Genomic DNA, 17340 nt, shown 5'->3' with positions numbered 1-17340 from the left:
GAGGGTGAGAATTTGTAAGTTATCAAATTCTCACAATTTGAGGAATGGAAAATTTATGTTTTTATAGGAACTGAAATGCTTGACCTGTTATGCATGGTTCAAGATTAGATTGTGCATTTGTGAGCTGACAAAGAGAATAGCAAATTGTGCTTTATTTATAACACTTTGTTCACTGGTTAGATAGAAGTTTGATATCTACAACTACGCCATAGCAGAATCACAAAATGAAACAAAAGCTGGATATCTACAACTGCGCCATAGTAGAGTCTCAAAAAGAATGGGAGAGATGGGAAGTGTTGAGTTATATTATATGGTTAAATACAGGGCAAAGTCTTAATTCTCCACAGAAATCAAATAAAAACAACCTACATGCTTTACTTTAGGTTTAGGATGACATGACACGATGACAGAACCTCCTCCATCTCACCTTCATTGTCTATATCCCATTTCTGGTCATATGATAAGAGAAAACATGAATCAACAATAAAGGGAGTGTAAAGCAGAGTCAATCTGAAGTCCATGTTTAACATTAGAAATGGTTGCTAATCCAAACCTTTAGAAAAGGTCCAAATCTACAGGATTAACAAGCACTCCATCATCTTCATACTTGACATCTTTGACTTTCAGATCTTTTTCAATTAACTCAGGAGGTGCATCTAGTGGAGGTAGGCTCTGCATAGGCATAGAGAAACATTCGATATTAAATCATTTGCTGTTTGAGAATTCAACATGGTAAAATGCAAGTAGTCCTCTCCTACCATGGTGCGAATCAGAGGCCAATTGATTCCACGGAAGAAAGGATGTTGTTTAATTTCATTGGCACCACTATTTGATCCTAAACGATCTGCGGGATCTCTGTTTAACAACAAATTAAGCAGCTGCCTACCTACAAGACTGACTTGGAATGAAACATCAAGCAAATTAACATCAGTTGCCTACTCATCTCATGGAACCGAAATGTTCTGCCCAAATGGAATACTAATTTTGCAAGTTCAATGAAGAGAAGCCCCATTCATCATCATCAATCACTTCTAAATTCATGTTGACATCTCCGAGCCAGTTAAAACTTATAGCTGGTACACATTTCCATCAAAGGCAGTGAAAATTTAGACCCAATATACTTTGTAGCCATGATGTTCTTAGGAAGGTATCCTCTACCTTTCCAAAAGAAGTTTTTGGTTAATACTCACTTGTTAAATGTTCTCCATTGTTAACTATTCATCAATTTAAGTTCCAGAGATTATCCATATTTTGACCAAACCTCAAGATCCTGAGCATGTATACAATATCCACTGACTCACCAGAATAACAAGAGAATAATTTTAACCGACTTAAAAGGCGGCAGATTTTTACTGGAAAGCTACTTGGGAAATTGAGGTCTTTGTGCAAAATGTTGGCAAATGTCTTCTGTCTATTTATACCTCTGAAAGGTGTATGGTCGTAGAGCATCTCATACAAAAAGATAAATGAATACCAGACATAAAGTGAATTCAAAGCCCAAATATAAGCTAGTAATATTTAAATTCCCACATCTAGAAGGTAAGATGAATCTAAAACTAGCATTTTTGAAACAGATCATTTAAAAGAAATAATGATGAGAATCCAAGCCCATCATGCTCATCACAAATGCTAGGGATTTCAATGAAGACACAAGGACAACATGAAGAACAACATTCGGCCCAAGCAACCCAAACACTCAAGGAAGCTCACAAAATTGTCCAAGAGGTCTTAAGGTTCCAAGGCACGGCTCAAGCCCATTTTGTGACCAAAAACGTGAACAACAAGTGGAAACAAGTTACATTGGCCCAAGCCCAAGTTTTGGGTGTCATTTGATTCAAATTTTGGAGGAAAATCCCTAAAATTGTTATTAAGGACATAAGTCCTTAAATTAGGGAAAGGTTGTCCATGACATTAAATGGTTATGGCTTGCTTTTGGATTGTGTGGTGGAGACTTTTTGTTTATTAATTTTCATGTAATATTTTAATGTTTTCATCATGTAATATTTGCTAGGGTAAATCCCTTAATTTTTGTAAAGCCTATTTAAAGGCCACTTGATCATTTTTGTAAAGGGATTGAATATTGAAGTGAATAGTGCTTTGTCTTGAGAATTGTTTTTCTCTTGTTTCCTTTACCCAAGTTCGGCCAAACTTGGTGGTGGAGTGTCTATCAAGCTGGTGGAGTTTCCTTTAGGCTTGATTGATTCCTTGGTCATCTCTTTTGTAAGTTGTTTTTCTTTAGCCTTAAGTTAACTCATTTTCTGGATTTTGTTTTGCATGGTGTGTATGAATCCGTTTGTGGTGCATTTGAGCATGAGTGCCTTTGTGTTGATTGGAGTTTGATATAAAGGGTTGTTTTAAGTTGTTTTAATGGTTGTGTGTGTGTATGGAGAGTGTTAGCCGAATGGTCTTAAGGAGTTGGAAGAAACCCTAGCCTAGGTGGAGTTAAAATTGGTTGTTTTAGGGTAGTGTATGAATTGTGGTTGTAAGAATTCATATCAAATAACAAGAAGAGGAAACACAAAACGGTCATGATATCATGTATTCAGCTTCAGTGGGTGCTTACCAAGAGCCCTTTGAAACAGATCATTTAAAAGAAATAACAAGAAGGGGAAACACAAAACGATCATGATATCAAGTATTTAGCTTCAGCGGGTGCTTACCAAGAGCCCACCAATCAATAGCACTGTTGTGGCCAGCATCTGTAATAATTTCCTAAAATCGAATAGCAAATATTAAATACATGATAATACAGATTGCAAAAACAAACAAGAGCAGGAAAAGAACAGTTAATATCTATTAGCTAGAATTTCAAAAACCAAATTAGACAAAAAGTTTTCATGCAGCAAATATTATCTAAACCTTCCATTTCAGATGAAGCAAATGGACATTAACAAGCTAACAGAATATCACAAATAGCATGAAATGCATAAGCTCTGGGAAAAATTGAATCTCTTACAGGAGCAATGTACTCTTCAGTTCCCACAAATGAATTTGACACTATAACTGGTTCTACCAAAAATGTTGGCAGTGGTTGACTCCTGGATCTTCTCCTATTAGGTGGTGGATGCTTAATAATCTGCAGAAGTAGTAAAATTTATAGCCTGTAAAGGTAGTCATAGTTCCTATTCTAAGCATTTGATAAGTATCAAAGTAGATAGGAAATTCCGGAGAGATGTAATTGTTTTCAAATTCTGTGTGTAGACATGACAAAAGCACATTCTGTGGTGACAAAAGATTACAAGGAATCCTTTTCATAACCTTGCAACGCCGGAGAAAGAATGACTACTTAAAGATAGTTATTTTTTTACACACTTTAATCTAGGAAACATGAACCTTCCAACCCTGACATGTGCAGGATTTATTTCATAGACTTTGTACACCTATAAGAAACCTCAAAAGCTATAATATAGGTAGTATCCTACAAATCATGCAATTTATATTGGTATAACTAAAAGGATGTGTCCGTCTTGCTATCGAACAACCTTCCTGAAAGGAAAATCATCTTTTTCATGCATACCAGTGACAAGAAAAGAGCAGTTGAACACCCTCCAAGAAACAGTTGATAAATTGAGCTAACTCATATTATCCATGCTCAGGGAACATAACTCAGGAAATAGACAAAGTGCATATCCTAATGAAAATATAAACAATTACAAGAACATGGTAACATACTCAGGGTTTGCAGGACGTCATGAATGATAAATCAAAGTCACTTAATACTATATGCCCATCTTTCTGGAGTAAAATCTTTTCAGGCTTCAAGTCTCGATAAATTATTCCTGCAGGGTCATCACCAACAAAAATAGAAAAAAGCACAAGATTAATGACATGAATTAGTTATAAAAAATTATTGGATTGCAGCCAACTAATTTTCTTTATCTTAAAGCCATTAGAGAACATGTCTCTCACTTCCATCATTAGCTGATATCTCCTACTCAACTTTACAACAAAACTTCTCATGCACAGATTTTTTTCTAAAAGCCATTGGAGAACATCTCTCTCAGTTCCTTTTTACAATGATGCACAATATTTTTGTTCAAATCCAATGAAAATATGGACTCTGACATTTTCCTAATACTTCAAACAAAGATGATTACTGTTCAGTGACGAACTCACATAAATAACTTGATATTTTTCCAAGTTATGATACAGGAAACATAACACAATGAATTTATCTAAACAAAAAGCAAATACAGTTCTCAGTAGCTCAAAATACCTAAACATTGAAGATATTCCAAGCCAATGACAACCTCTGCAGCATAAAACCTGGAGAAGTACTAATTGTTAGATATTTATTAAGATCGTACAACATAACAAGGGCTGGACAATAAGCTCAGACATAAAGAAAAATAAAAGAAAAGGAAAAGGAAAACAATATTAAACAGCCAGTCTCAAACTCCAGCAAACTCTAGCAAGAATAAATGTAAAGTAATTGAATTTTCTCTAGGCCAGTCATCTGAAAGCAACATACTTCAATGATTTGCTTTAAGTTGTATTGAAAGTATATCTTTAGCAGAGTTTCAAGTCGTTCAACAAGAAATAATCAGATACCTTCAGAGGTAACAGATGAAAGTACCTGTTAGATTCCTCTTTAAATAACTTCATAGGCTGCCTGTCAAGTAAAGCAAATAACTCTCCACCAAAGCAAAAGTCTGCTATCAAACATGTGTGTAGGAGTCTGAGGAGATAAAGAGACATCAGTACGTATTACTGCAGTTACTAAGTCATTTTAAGAAACCAAACAAGAAAATTTCTTGATACGACTCTAATGAAATATTTTAAATTGTAGTATTAAGGGTATTGGATTGATGATCAATATAAACATAAAACAGATAACAAGTCTCAGGATCTCTTAATTTCAAAGAGAAAAGGTTGAAAATACCTTCTTTACCTATTTAAGAAATTTTCTTTTCCTATTTTAATTGGGATTTGTTTCCTAGGGTAGATTTCCATTGTCTATTTAGTTTAGGTTTCGGCAACTGCAGATAAGAACTTTATTTTCGGTTGGAATCAAGACTTGCTAATATTTATTATTGTGTAATATAACATTATGTCTCCCTTTTCTTTTTCCTCATTTGACTTTCATCACATGTCTGCATATGTTTTTCCTCTTCTGATGTTTTACGCTGATACTAAAATTTAGGTTGGTTGAACTTTATTATTTTCCAACCCTTTTGTTTTATCTACAACTGAAGCTTAGAGACAAAACCAGGATGGTAAAGCACCTCATAGAATTTGTGCAAACTCATGCCAACTAGAGAAGAAGTTGCATGAATTGCGATTCGCATCCACATTGACAAAATAAGTAAAATAGGAAATTATTCTAGCTAGATTAATATTACACTTTAAAAAGGAAAAAAAAAAAGAAAAAATAACCTATTGCCACATTGCAAGTTCTTATGCACCCCCCACCCTCAGGAAAAGAAGAAAGAAGAAGAAGAAGAAGAAAAGATCTAAAGTTTACATAAACTGATTACTTATTAGAAGCAAGAAAGACCATATTTATAGATAAGTGCTTTTTCCCATGTTTGGTCACTTGAGCAGAGACAACATTAATTTTAAAGTCCGATTTATGATTCTGATTCACCAAAGTTGTAACCAATGGTCATTTTTTGTACTGGAGAAATTGCTTTTTTCAGTGTTATTGGTGTTGTGATGTTTGTTTTTTTTTCGCTGGAATGGGGCTGACATTGATCAGTTTTGTTCATTCCACAAGAGCCATTACTTCAATACAAGATTTGTTTGTTTAAAGGTTGAAGTTTCACCGTGCAACATAATCTGAGTGCCTTTTGCCCCATCAAAGCATCTTGGTGGATTGCCCAAATCAGTGCAGCTCTTCTGCCCAAATTTGTTCGTTTATTCTCTTAGATGGGCAACAAATGAAGTGATATGCTCTTCCTAAAATGATTGTATCATATTATCATACACCTTTAACATTATCAAAGACCCATCATATGTGCACTTATTCATATCAACAAAAAACAAGTGCCTTAGTACATAAAGGAAACGGAAATGAAACATAATTCATAGAGTCAATTCAATTAAACCCTCTCAACACTTGCTTAAAAAAAGGAGAATCTCATACAAATACATGAATAACGTTTAATCTAAATCATGGGGATTATGTAAATATTCCATTCCAAATATAAAGTGAAACAATTAGGTCTTTTTAAGATGGTACTAATTCAATCCATGTACAAAGTGAAAACCTCATTCTCGATTCTGTGAGAATTTTTAGGAAAGCATCCAACAAATCATGAAGAGTTTTAAGTGAACAAACATAATATATGAGATATGGATATTCAATCAAAATAGACAATCAAATGAATACATGTGCGGAATTTTAATCGGTCCGAGCATACCAGATATATTTCTTCATATTCTTCCTCAGATATTTTCTAGACCAAAGACATTTTTTCACATTTTCCACAAGCATGAGATGCAAGGCCATTGCTTTTTCGTTCTCAAACAAGTATTGTTGGTCATAATTGTGTTTACAGAAACATATTAAGGCAAAACCTTATGTTTTTTTTATAAGAAAGAGAAGTTTGTCAATTATTATGCTATTCTAGTTAATATGTAACATGTAACCCCAGGAACAAACCTCACTTCTTAAGGAACATTTCTCTAAACTCATTATTTGACTTCAGCTTCTCATCTTCCACTTCCTCGGATTTTGGATTTGTCAAGGGCACACCAAGTGGTCGGACATTCCTTGGCATTGCAAATGTGTTCCTCCCCTTCAACTGAATGTTATCACTACGTTTATTAGCAGCATAGTGTGGCGCTCTAGACTCCCTGAAAGTCTGATTACTACTTTGCGCTGCCATTTAACCTAAAGGAGTAAGAAAATAAAAAGTAGAAGTGGGAAACACAAACATGCAAAACGTCTATAGACTGCATTGTGCACACACACACACACACACACATAATAACAAAGATAAAACGTAATTCCACTTAGCCTACCATGTTCTCCAGAGGCCCCATGACCAGCACAATCCTTTCTCCTTTGTTTCGGATTTGATCTTGCAATGCTTATCTTCTTCCTAACAAACATTTGTTTGTTCTTTCCTATAGCTGTAGTAAGGTGTGCATCATCGGAAAAATCCACATATGCCAGGCTCTTCAAAAATCGACCAGAGGATATTACAAATTAGTGTGCAACGGATCCAGACATAGGGCAAGCTGGAATATGGGTAAATCTGTATGGGACTATGGTTGAGTCTCCTAAGCATATCACTTGCTATCAAAATGAAAAAATATGCTCTTAGACAGTTAAGACTCTTTATACTTAGAAAATTAAGCAATTTTACCATAATTATGGAATTCAACCCTTCAGCTGGTTTATTTGAGACTGCATAATCGTCTCTAGCAAGGACATTCATCTTAAAACCAAAAGCGTAAGAACTAAATGATTTATTGATAGCATGAAAGGAAAAATCAAGTTGAAGTTTCAGTGAGCACCCTTGAGAAATTTGATCAAAGAGAATGGACTGCATTTAGCAGTTTCCATCTCCCCGAACCATCAACCATGCTGATCTCCCAGTCTAATTAAAATTAGTTTCTTAGGGCTAATTTCTGCGGTACAGTCCACATTATGCATACACATGTTGAAGTTTAAAGTAGGGGTGGAAAAAACCGATTACCGAGAAGCTTGAACCGAACCAGTTTTCGGTTCAAAAAATTAATTGAACCGGTTCGGTTAACCGGTTTTAAACCGGTTAATTAGGATTAATATTGGGCTACATTTGGCCCAATTATGAATTATGGGCTGCATTTTTCAACCCAATTTGGCTTTCTCTTTTTAACTGCTAATCAAGCAAACTAAACGGCCTTGTTCTGCCCATAAACAACAAGAATAGCTGTTTCTTTTCACTAAATATTGTACTAATCAAGTAATTTTTCTATCGTTTAATCTTGTTTTGCAATTCCCTTTTTGTTCTGTTTGCTACACAAATTTGATATTAGCACTGAGAATTTCTATATCTATATATTCTATTGGGAGGTTTTGCATTTGCAGATGAAGAAACGAAAACTTAAAAGCAGAGCAGAAGAGAATGGAACTTGAAGCAGAGAAAGACTGATGGTCCCAATATAGATATTTTCCATGCATAATTTATGTCTGGCCGTGGCAGATGAGATTAGTGGTGTTGTATTTGCTGCACAAAATTTGATTTACAAAATGTGTTGATGCTTCAATGTCAAAACCCAAATCTGAAAACAGACGACGTGACAACACAGATTTGAAAAGCCAGATCTAAAACCCATCGAAAACAGACGATGACGACTACTGCAGCTGAGCGACGGCAATTGCAACTGAGCGACGACCACGTGAGAACACAAATCTGAAAATGAAGAGACAGTGAGAGTCCGATAGAGAGTGAGAGACAGAGAATGAGAATGAGACTGAGCGTGATAGACAGAGACAGAGGCTGAGAGAGAATGTGTGACTTACTGAGGTCTGAGGTGAGTGAGCCGTGAGGTTTGATCTGAGTAAGTGAGTAGTGACTTCAGTAGACTCAGTACCGTGCAGCTACGGCGTGCATCGTGCGGCTGCAACAGTGAGAAGTCTGAGAATGAGTATTATACTGGGTGAGTAGTGAGTAGTGTTAGGGAGTCTTAGCTTGTTAGACTGTTAGTTTTAAAACGTAAAGTCGCAAACCACAATTGACAATACCACATAAATTTTTTTAATATTCGGTTCAGAAAACCGGTTCCTAGTAACCGAAATTTATTTTGCCAAAAACCGAAACCGAACCGGATTTTTGGTTTTTTTAATAATCAAACCAAAACCCAAAAAAACCGGATTTTCGGTCCGATTCGGTTTCCGGGTTTTTTTTTCCACCCCTAGTTTAAAGGTCAGGCAATGTTAAATAAGGATTTGACTGTAAGACTGATGTGCACATGGAAGGTCTAGTGGATAGCTTCCCCTTTTTCATTTGAAGCATAATGCACAAAGAACATTGACAAATAATGAATGAAAGAAACAAAGTCATACCCTTGATTTTCTGGTGAACTTGCCCTGCAGAATTCGAATAGATTCAACCCACCAACATGGCTAAAGAATTTTTTCAGATCTTCAGAAGTTGCCTTAAAAAAAATTTAAAACCATCAAAATTATCTTTGTATTTGCCTATCCAGCGTTAAAAAGAATAAAAAGCAATCTCTCTCTGAAGTGCGAGAGAATCTCTACTTGGCCTGAAGTTAAGGTTTGATAAAAATGCAGTACACTTATTAGTGTATACTTTGGCTCTTCCAGTGGTGGTGTCTTTGATGTGCTGGTCATTTGGATGCTCTTCAAACTTGGGTTTTGCTTTTTCTACTTTGATTTCTTCAGCTAAGTTCTGTACTCGTCCCTTTTCTTTCCCATGTACTTTGTTTGGGTTTTAAGCAGTATTTTTTTGTCGCTTACCTAGAGACTGTTCGTCAGTCATGTTTGAATCTGTTTTTCTCCTTCAATTAACACTTTTCTTATGCGGGCAAGCAGGCTGTTCATAAAAGCAATGACAAGAGGGAACTCAAAATCTATAGACAAACAAAATATCAGACAACTGCAAATTATCGAAAACTAACCTCCCAAGTCAACCATCACTGCTTCCTAGTTGCAACATACGAAAAAAAAAAAAATAGAAAGGAAGAAAGCTCAAAACTTCATTTCTTTTACTCAATTAAGTCGACATTTGAGCTAAGGCTCAGTAGATAGAAGTCAAATAAACTTTAATTCAACATCATTTTCACCATTTAAACCCCAAAAGATAAACACTTCCTCCTTTCAAACGAATCCATTTAATTTTTCTCTTTATACTTTCTCTTGTTAACCATAAACCCTAAGCGATTAAAATTTAATCATGAAACCAATAACAAGAACACAAAACGAAAAAACTAAAACATACCCCGTTGAAATAGAAGCTTCATCTCGAGCCCACTCTTGCCACATAACAGGAGTCAATGAAAAAATCTCATTCATAGCTTCTCTTGCTTGTCTTAGCTTCTCAATCTCACCCATCTTCCTCAAAACCCTTATATACTAAAACCACCAACAAAAACAATAAAAAAGCAAAACAATAATATTACCGAAAACAAAAATCCAAGAACTGGGTATTGAAATTTATATTCAAATTGACATAAAAACGTACTTGAACATGGACTTCATAGTTGGAGGGTTCATTGGCGAGCAAGGACTCGATGTCTTGAGGCTCAAATTTTTGCTGTGCTTCATATTCTAAGTCTGAGTCCGAGTCACTTGAGTCTCTCGAGTCTGGAGACTTGGGCTCTGTTGCTTCTGGGTTTTCGTTAGTATCCGCCATAGCCGTGTTTGTGTCTTCTTCTTCTCGGGTTTTTGGAGCTAGGGTTTGATCTTCTGGTTCCATTCTTCTGCTTTGTTTGCTCTGTGTTTCTCTCAAGTGTACTGAAGGGTTGGGTTATATATATATATTCCAATTCTAATTCTAATAGGGAAGATTTTTTAATGTCGAGTATCTAGTACTGAAATTATTATTATTAACTGTTTACTTTATTAGTTCATTTCTGATGCATTAAAACTAATAACTGATAAATGAACTGATACCATGAACTAATAATTGTTCTAATATTGCAAAACGGAAAATTGTTCTAATACTATAAAACTAATAACTAATACTGAACTGATCATAAATGTTAACTGATACATTAACAGATATGATCAACACATATCAAGTGATTAAACAGTCAAACATACACCCATCTTAATAAAGAACTTTTGTTATGAATGTGCTTCCTAGCTCCTATAACATTGTAATCTCTGTTATGACCTTTATTTCTTGCAAAATTTGGAAACAATGCTACCCATCAAAACTAAATTCTGAAAATAGTTACAAGAATCGGATGACTAATAGTTGAACAATATAATTTACATAAGCATTTCAAATGTTTTCTTTTAAAATACAACTAATTAACTGTACATAAAATTGCATGACAGTAATGAGTCACCAGAACCAATCAATTATGGAAACATCTTCTTGCAACTGTAATACAAGAGTGACTGTAAAAAACCTTCTAGTGTTTTCTCATCCGGTACCTTTAGAAGGTGAGCAACTTTGCAGAATCCTGCATAATATCTATACAGACATTCTTCATTTATTGTTGGTTTCATCCCATTCCTACAAGGTTTTGGCCTTTTAAGAGTCCATTGCCCATATGGCCAACGAATGCATGTATTTTAGCGCAGTAAAACAATCAATCTTGGTCCAAGCTTCAGGAGTTTAGAAAGAATAACTACGCAGAAAACAGCAATGAGTCACTCAATTATCAGGAACAAATAGTTCTGGAGTAGATATTTTTCAGTGTAAATTATGCAGAATGTAAAGTTTCCAATTGTAGTCGGTAGAAATTTATCCTAAAGGCAGTCACCTGACTATGCAGGACATAAAGGAAGGATGCAAATGGGTATTTAGTCCTTATCTTCTACATTTTAGGATCGCGTATTTGAGTCCTTGGTATCCCTTTCTTGATTTCTCCTCTTAACCTATTAATTTCTCTCTATCACCCTATATAGAATCCTTATTATCTATTCTACGATAATTCTTTCCCCCTCCATCACTAAGGAGCAAAATATTATCTACTAACATTATAACTACCAGAGTTTTGTCCAACATTTCACAACATCAAGAATCTACTAGAAAAGGGTTAAACGGTACATCCCACCAAAAAAATAAATGAACTGACAAAACAGATGAAATGAAATCTATACAGATTTGAGATAGATTTGATACTAAAAAACACAAATCATACCTTAGTTAACAGCCTATTAACTAAGCTATAAGATAACACTTTAAATAATAGGGGTTCTTACACGAGTGCATTTTCGACCATTCTGCTTCATAGATTTCAATGGCAATTGAAATCCCATATCAACCAATCTCCATGATCATCGTTACAACCACTGCACATGTAACACAAGACCATATTTTTCTTGACTGCATGTTTGTCATTTTAACTGTTCCAACAGGTAGATCCCATTGACGGCCCCTGTTGTGCATCCATATTCTTTAAGATATCAGTGAAAAACCTTCTCTAATGCTCTTTTTGCTTTGTCTTCCAACATCGCTGAAAGAGCACATGCGTGCATAACTACATTAAAGACACACCTGTAAGTTCTGTCTTTTCAATCTGAACTAAAAAAATAAATATTAGAAACAGAAACATGTGAAACACATAAATAAATCAGATTTCAGGCCTGAAATTGAAATATCAATGATGAAGTCAATCAGTCACATACCATTGCTAGTAAACTGTTAGCTTGAATAGATGAACTGAGCGCAACCATTTTGTGTAGTGTAGTAAGAACCATTCCAATTCCTCATATACAACTTTTGCTTACGAAATTTCAACCAAAAAATCCTCAAACCCTTAAGATCTACTACATGTGCAAATCCAAACACAACCTGCAATGTGCCACCTCATATATGTACTTACAACAGAGACAGATTACGTATCGTATGTCTGATCAGAAAGCTATCATTCTCAATCACCCTATCACCATCCCTATCAAATTCGAACAGATAAAGTGTTTACTGAACCTTTGCTTACCGTAACCATATAGAGCATTTGGGCAGCTGGATGAACTTTTGCAGGATTCTGTCCAAAAAAAGTTTAATACTGCTAAAGTTTTATCGTAAACATCAATTTCCTTTTGGAGAAATGAGAAGCTCGTTCAAACATTCACTATAATTTTGGCTTCATTAGTAACTGAATGACTAAGGACATTGTACATTCATCGGCTTCACATTTCTCTCCACCATCTATGAAGGATTTCAACAACTTTGGTATCTCATTATTCTTAGGAAACCAAACATAAGCGTAGTAAATGTGACTACATTTGAGCACAACCATTTTCTCCATATATGACAACAACTCATTTGCCATTTCTAGTTGTCCATTTACACACCCATTGATCAAATGTGGTTACAACTTTTGGCACAGGTTCATGAAGAAAAATTCTGAAATAGGTCCCAAGCAGTTCCCAACCTTTTACATATCCACATGAGGAATTCAAACCTTAATGCTAACTGCAAACTTATTATTTACTAGAGCATTAAACATTTCCAATGCTTCCAAAACACATCCTTTCTTGCAAAGTCCATTAATGAAATGCTATATGTCCAAGAATTAGGAAAAGCATCGTTAAGTCCATCTCACCAACTAAATTCGTGCATCTTTCACCTTACTATAAGAAAAAAGCCAGTTAACAGGTGCTATATGTAATCACATCAGGCCTAATCCTTTTGAAATCATCTCTCATAAAGACTAAAGCTTCTTGATCTTCTTTATTCTTGCATACCAATTGATTAAAGTATGGTAGCAAACAACATCAGGCCTATACCCTTTCTAGTTATAGAATCAAACAACTCTTGCATCACCAATTCTATCGGTCCAAGCAATAACCGTTTATTAAAATGGCGTAAGTATAAATGTTAGGAACCACACCTCTCTGAATCATATGTTCCAACAATAGTTGTCTAGCCTTCTCAACCAATCCAGCCTTACAAAGACCATCAATTATAATATTATAAGTAACAACATTTGGCCTACAAATAACACCAGATTCTTTATTCCCATTAACCATCTCTTCAAGCAACTTAATGGCAACACTTATTTTCTCTGTTTTACACAATCCACCAATCAAAGTGTTGCAAGTGATCACATTAGCCCTACAACCAACAACAACCATTTGCTTAAACAATTCCATTGATTCCATAATCTGTCTCTTTACACACAAACCTTTAATCAAACAATTAAAAGTCACGGCATTTGGGCTAAAACCCAACTTCAAAATTGCCCCAAAAACCGCATAACCATCAGAAACCCTTTCAATATTACAAAAGCAATTGATCAAAATATGCAAATACATTAAATTTGGAGACAACCCAGTTGAATTCAACAGCTTATATAGCGAAATCACTTCATAATAATGCTTTTTCTTAGCTAGTGCACTAAACAAAGTAGTGAATGATGAAATTGGAGAAATGGGTTTCGAATTAATCATGTAATAAAAAAAGTACAATGCTTCATTCAGAATAAAGCTACCTGATCAACAATTTTTTTCCAGGAATTTAGCAAGTGAGGATCGCTCAAGGGGTTTTTTGAAAGAATACAAAACTTCATTTTTGGAGCTTGAAGATGTGAGGTTGCGTAAGTCAGCTAACAAAAAAAAAACATTAACTTTCGAAGATGGGTTTTGAAAGATTGAAGATGAACGAAACGGGGATCTAAATCTCAAAGCCATGTATGAATTGAAGAGTGTTTTTGTGGGTCGTTTTTACTGAAGTAAGGTCATTGCAAAAGGCAAATGCATTAAAGAGAATTGTTTTGACAAATTTCACAAACACCTTAAGGTTTTCAAAATTGCAAACTTGTGTCAAGTATCGATCTTTCCTATTCAAACCACCTCAAATGTTTTCTTTTAAAATACAACTAATTAACTGTACATAAAATTGCATGACAGTAATAAGTAACGAGAACCAATCAATTATGGAAACCATCTTCTTGCAACGGTAATACAAGAGTGACTGTAAAAAACCTTTAAGTGTTTTCTCATCCGGTACCTTTAGAAGGTGAGCAACTTTGCAGAATCCTGCATGATATCTATACAACATTCTTCATTTACTGTTGGTTTCATCCCATTCCTACAAGGTTTTGGCCTTTTAAGAGTCCATTGCCCATATGGCCAATGAATGCATGTAATTTAGCGCACTAAAACAATCAATCGTGGTCCAAGCTTCAGAAATTTAGAAAGAATAACTACGCAGAAAACAGAGACGAATCACTAAATTATTAGGAACAAATAGTTCTGGAGCAGATATTTTTCAATGTAAATTATGCAGAATGTAAAGTTTCCAACTGCAGTCGCAGAAATTTATCCTAAAGGCAGTCACCTGACTATGCAGGACATAAAGAAAGGATGCAAATGGGTATTTAGTCCTTATCTTCTACATTTTAGGATCGAGTATTTGAGTCCTTGGTATCCCTTGCTTGATTTCTCCTCTTAACCTATTAATTTCTCTCTATCACCCTATATAGAATCCTATATTATCTATCTATGATATTCTTCTCCCCCTCCATCACCTAAGGAGCAAAAATATTATCTACTAGACATTATAACTACCTGAGTTTTGTCCAACATTTCACAACATCAAGAATCTACTAGAAAATGGTTAAATGGTACATCCACCAAAAAAAATAAATGAACTGACAAAACAGATGATGAAATGAAATCTATACAGATTTGAGATAGATTTAGATCTAAAAAACACAAACTCATACCTTAGTTAACAGCCTATTAACTAAGCTATAAGATAACAGCTTTAAATAAACTTAGGGGTTCTTACACGAGTGCATTTTCAGACCATGTTGCTTCATAGATTTCAATGGCAATTTGAAATCCCATATCGACCAAATCTCTATGATCATCGTTACAGCAACTGCACATGTAACACAAGACCATATTTTTCTTGACTGCTATGTTGTCATTTTAACTGTTCCAACAGGTAGATCCCATTGACTGGCCCCTGTTGTGCATCCATGTTCTTTAAGATATTCTAGTGAAAAACCTTCTCTAATGCTCTTTTTGCTTTGTCTTCATCAACTATCGCTGAAAGAGCACATGCTCGTGCATAACTACATTAGAGACACACCTGGTAAGTTCTAGTCTTATCAGATCTGAACTAAAAATGAGAAGCAGAAACATGTGAAACACTATAAGTAAATCAAGATTTATCAGGCCTGGATAATTGAGAATATCAATGAATGAAGTTAATCAGTTGCAACATACCATTGTCCAGTAAACTAATTAGCTTGAATAGATGAACTTGAGCGGCTACCATTATTGTCGTAGTTGAAGTAAGAACCATTCCACAATTCCTCATATACAACTTTTGCTTACTGAAATTTACACCAAAAATAATCCTCAAACCCTTAAGATCTACTACATGTGCAAATCCAAACGCAACCTGCAATGCTGCCACCTCCAATATATGTACTTACAACAGAGACAGATCACGTATCGTATGTCTGATCAGGAAAGCTATCATTCTCAATCATCCCCATCACCATCCCTATCAAATTCGAACAGATAAAAGTGTTTACTGAACCTTCTGCTTACCGTAACCAATATAGAGCATTTGGTCAGCTGGATGAACTTTTGCAGGATTCTGCTCCGAAAAAATGTTTAATACTCGCTAAAGTTTTATCACGTAAACATCAATTTCGCTTTTGGACCGGAAATTGAGGAAGCTCGTTCAAACATTCACTATAATTTTCGGCCTTCATTAGTAACTGCATGACTAAGGACATTGTACATTCAGTCGGCTTCACATTTCTCTCCACCATCTTATGAAGGAGTTCAACAACTTTTGGTATCTCATTATTCTTGAGGAAACCAAACATAAGCGTAGTAAATGTGACTACATTTGGAGCACAACCTTTTTCCTCCATATATGACAACAACTCATTTGCCATTTCTAGTTGTCCATTTTTACACAGCCCATTGATCAAAATGCTATATGTTACAACATCTGGCACCAGGTTTCCATGAAGAGAAAACTTCTGAAATAGGTCCCAAGCAGTTTCGAATCTCCCTGTTTTACATAATCCATCAATGAGGGAATTCAAACCTTCAATGCTAACTGCAAACTTATTATTTACTAGAGCATTAAACATTTCCAATGCTTCCAAAACACATCCGTTCTTGCAAAGTCCCTTAATGAAAATGCCATATGTCCAAGAATTAGGGAAAGCATCGTTAAGTCACATCTCACCAACTAAATTTCGTGCATCTTTCACCTTAGCTATAAGAAGAAAGCTAGTTAACAAGGTGCTATATGTAATCACATCAGGCCTAATTCCTTTTGAAATCATCTCTCGATAAATACTAAGAGCTTCATTAACTTCTTCATTCTTGCAATACCAATTGATTAAAGTATTGTAGAAAACAACATTAGGCCTATACCCCTTTCTAGTTATAGAATCAAACAACTCCCTTGCATCACCAATTCTATCTGCCAAGCAATAACCGTTTATTAAAATGCTGTAAGTATAAATGTCAGGAACCATACCTCTCTGAATCATATGTTCCAACAATAATTGTCTAGCCTTCTCAACCAGTCCAGCCTTACAAGGGCCATCAATTATAATATTATAAGTAACAACATTTGGCCTACAAATAATACCAAATTCTTTATTCCCATTAACCATCTCTTCAAGCAACTTAATGGCAACACTTATTTTCTCTGTTTTACACAATCCACCAATCAAAGTGTTACAAGTGATCACATTAGCCCTACAACCAACAGCAACCATTTGCTT

The 17340-nt window shown here is 35.1% G+C and overlaps 1 long non-coding RNA gene across 1 annotated transcript; it reads right to left on the bottom strand.

Annotated features, from left to right (window-relative positions):
• Positions 1-3032: 3032 nt before the first annotated feature.
• LOC116127800 lies at positions 3033-4302 on the bottom strand. The gene is made up of 3 exons (XR_004127642.1): positions 4217-4302; positions 3673-3779; positions 3033-3076 (listed from the first exon to the last, which is right to left on the bottom strand). It is a non-coding gene; the product is annotated as an uncharacterized LOC116127800 (long non-coding RNA).
• Between the last annotated feature and the right edge of the window lie 13038 nt (positions 4303-17340).

This window comes from Pistacia vera, unplaced genomic scaffold (genome assembly GCF_008641045.1).
Source record: "Pistacia vera cultivar Batoury unplaced genomic scaffold, PisVer_v2 Contig195, whole genome shotgun sequence".
Classification (NCBI taxonomy): domain Eukaryota; kingdom Viridiplantae; phylum Streptophyta; class Magnoliopsida; order Sapindales; family Anacardiaceae; genus Pistacia; species Pistacia vera.
This window is presented reverse-complemented; position numbering and strand designations above follow the sequence as displayed.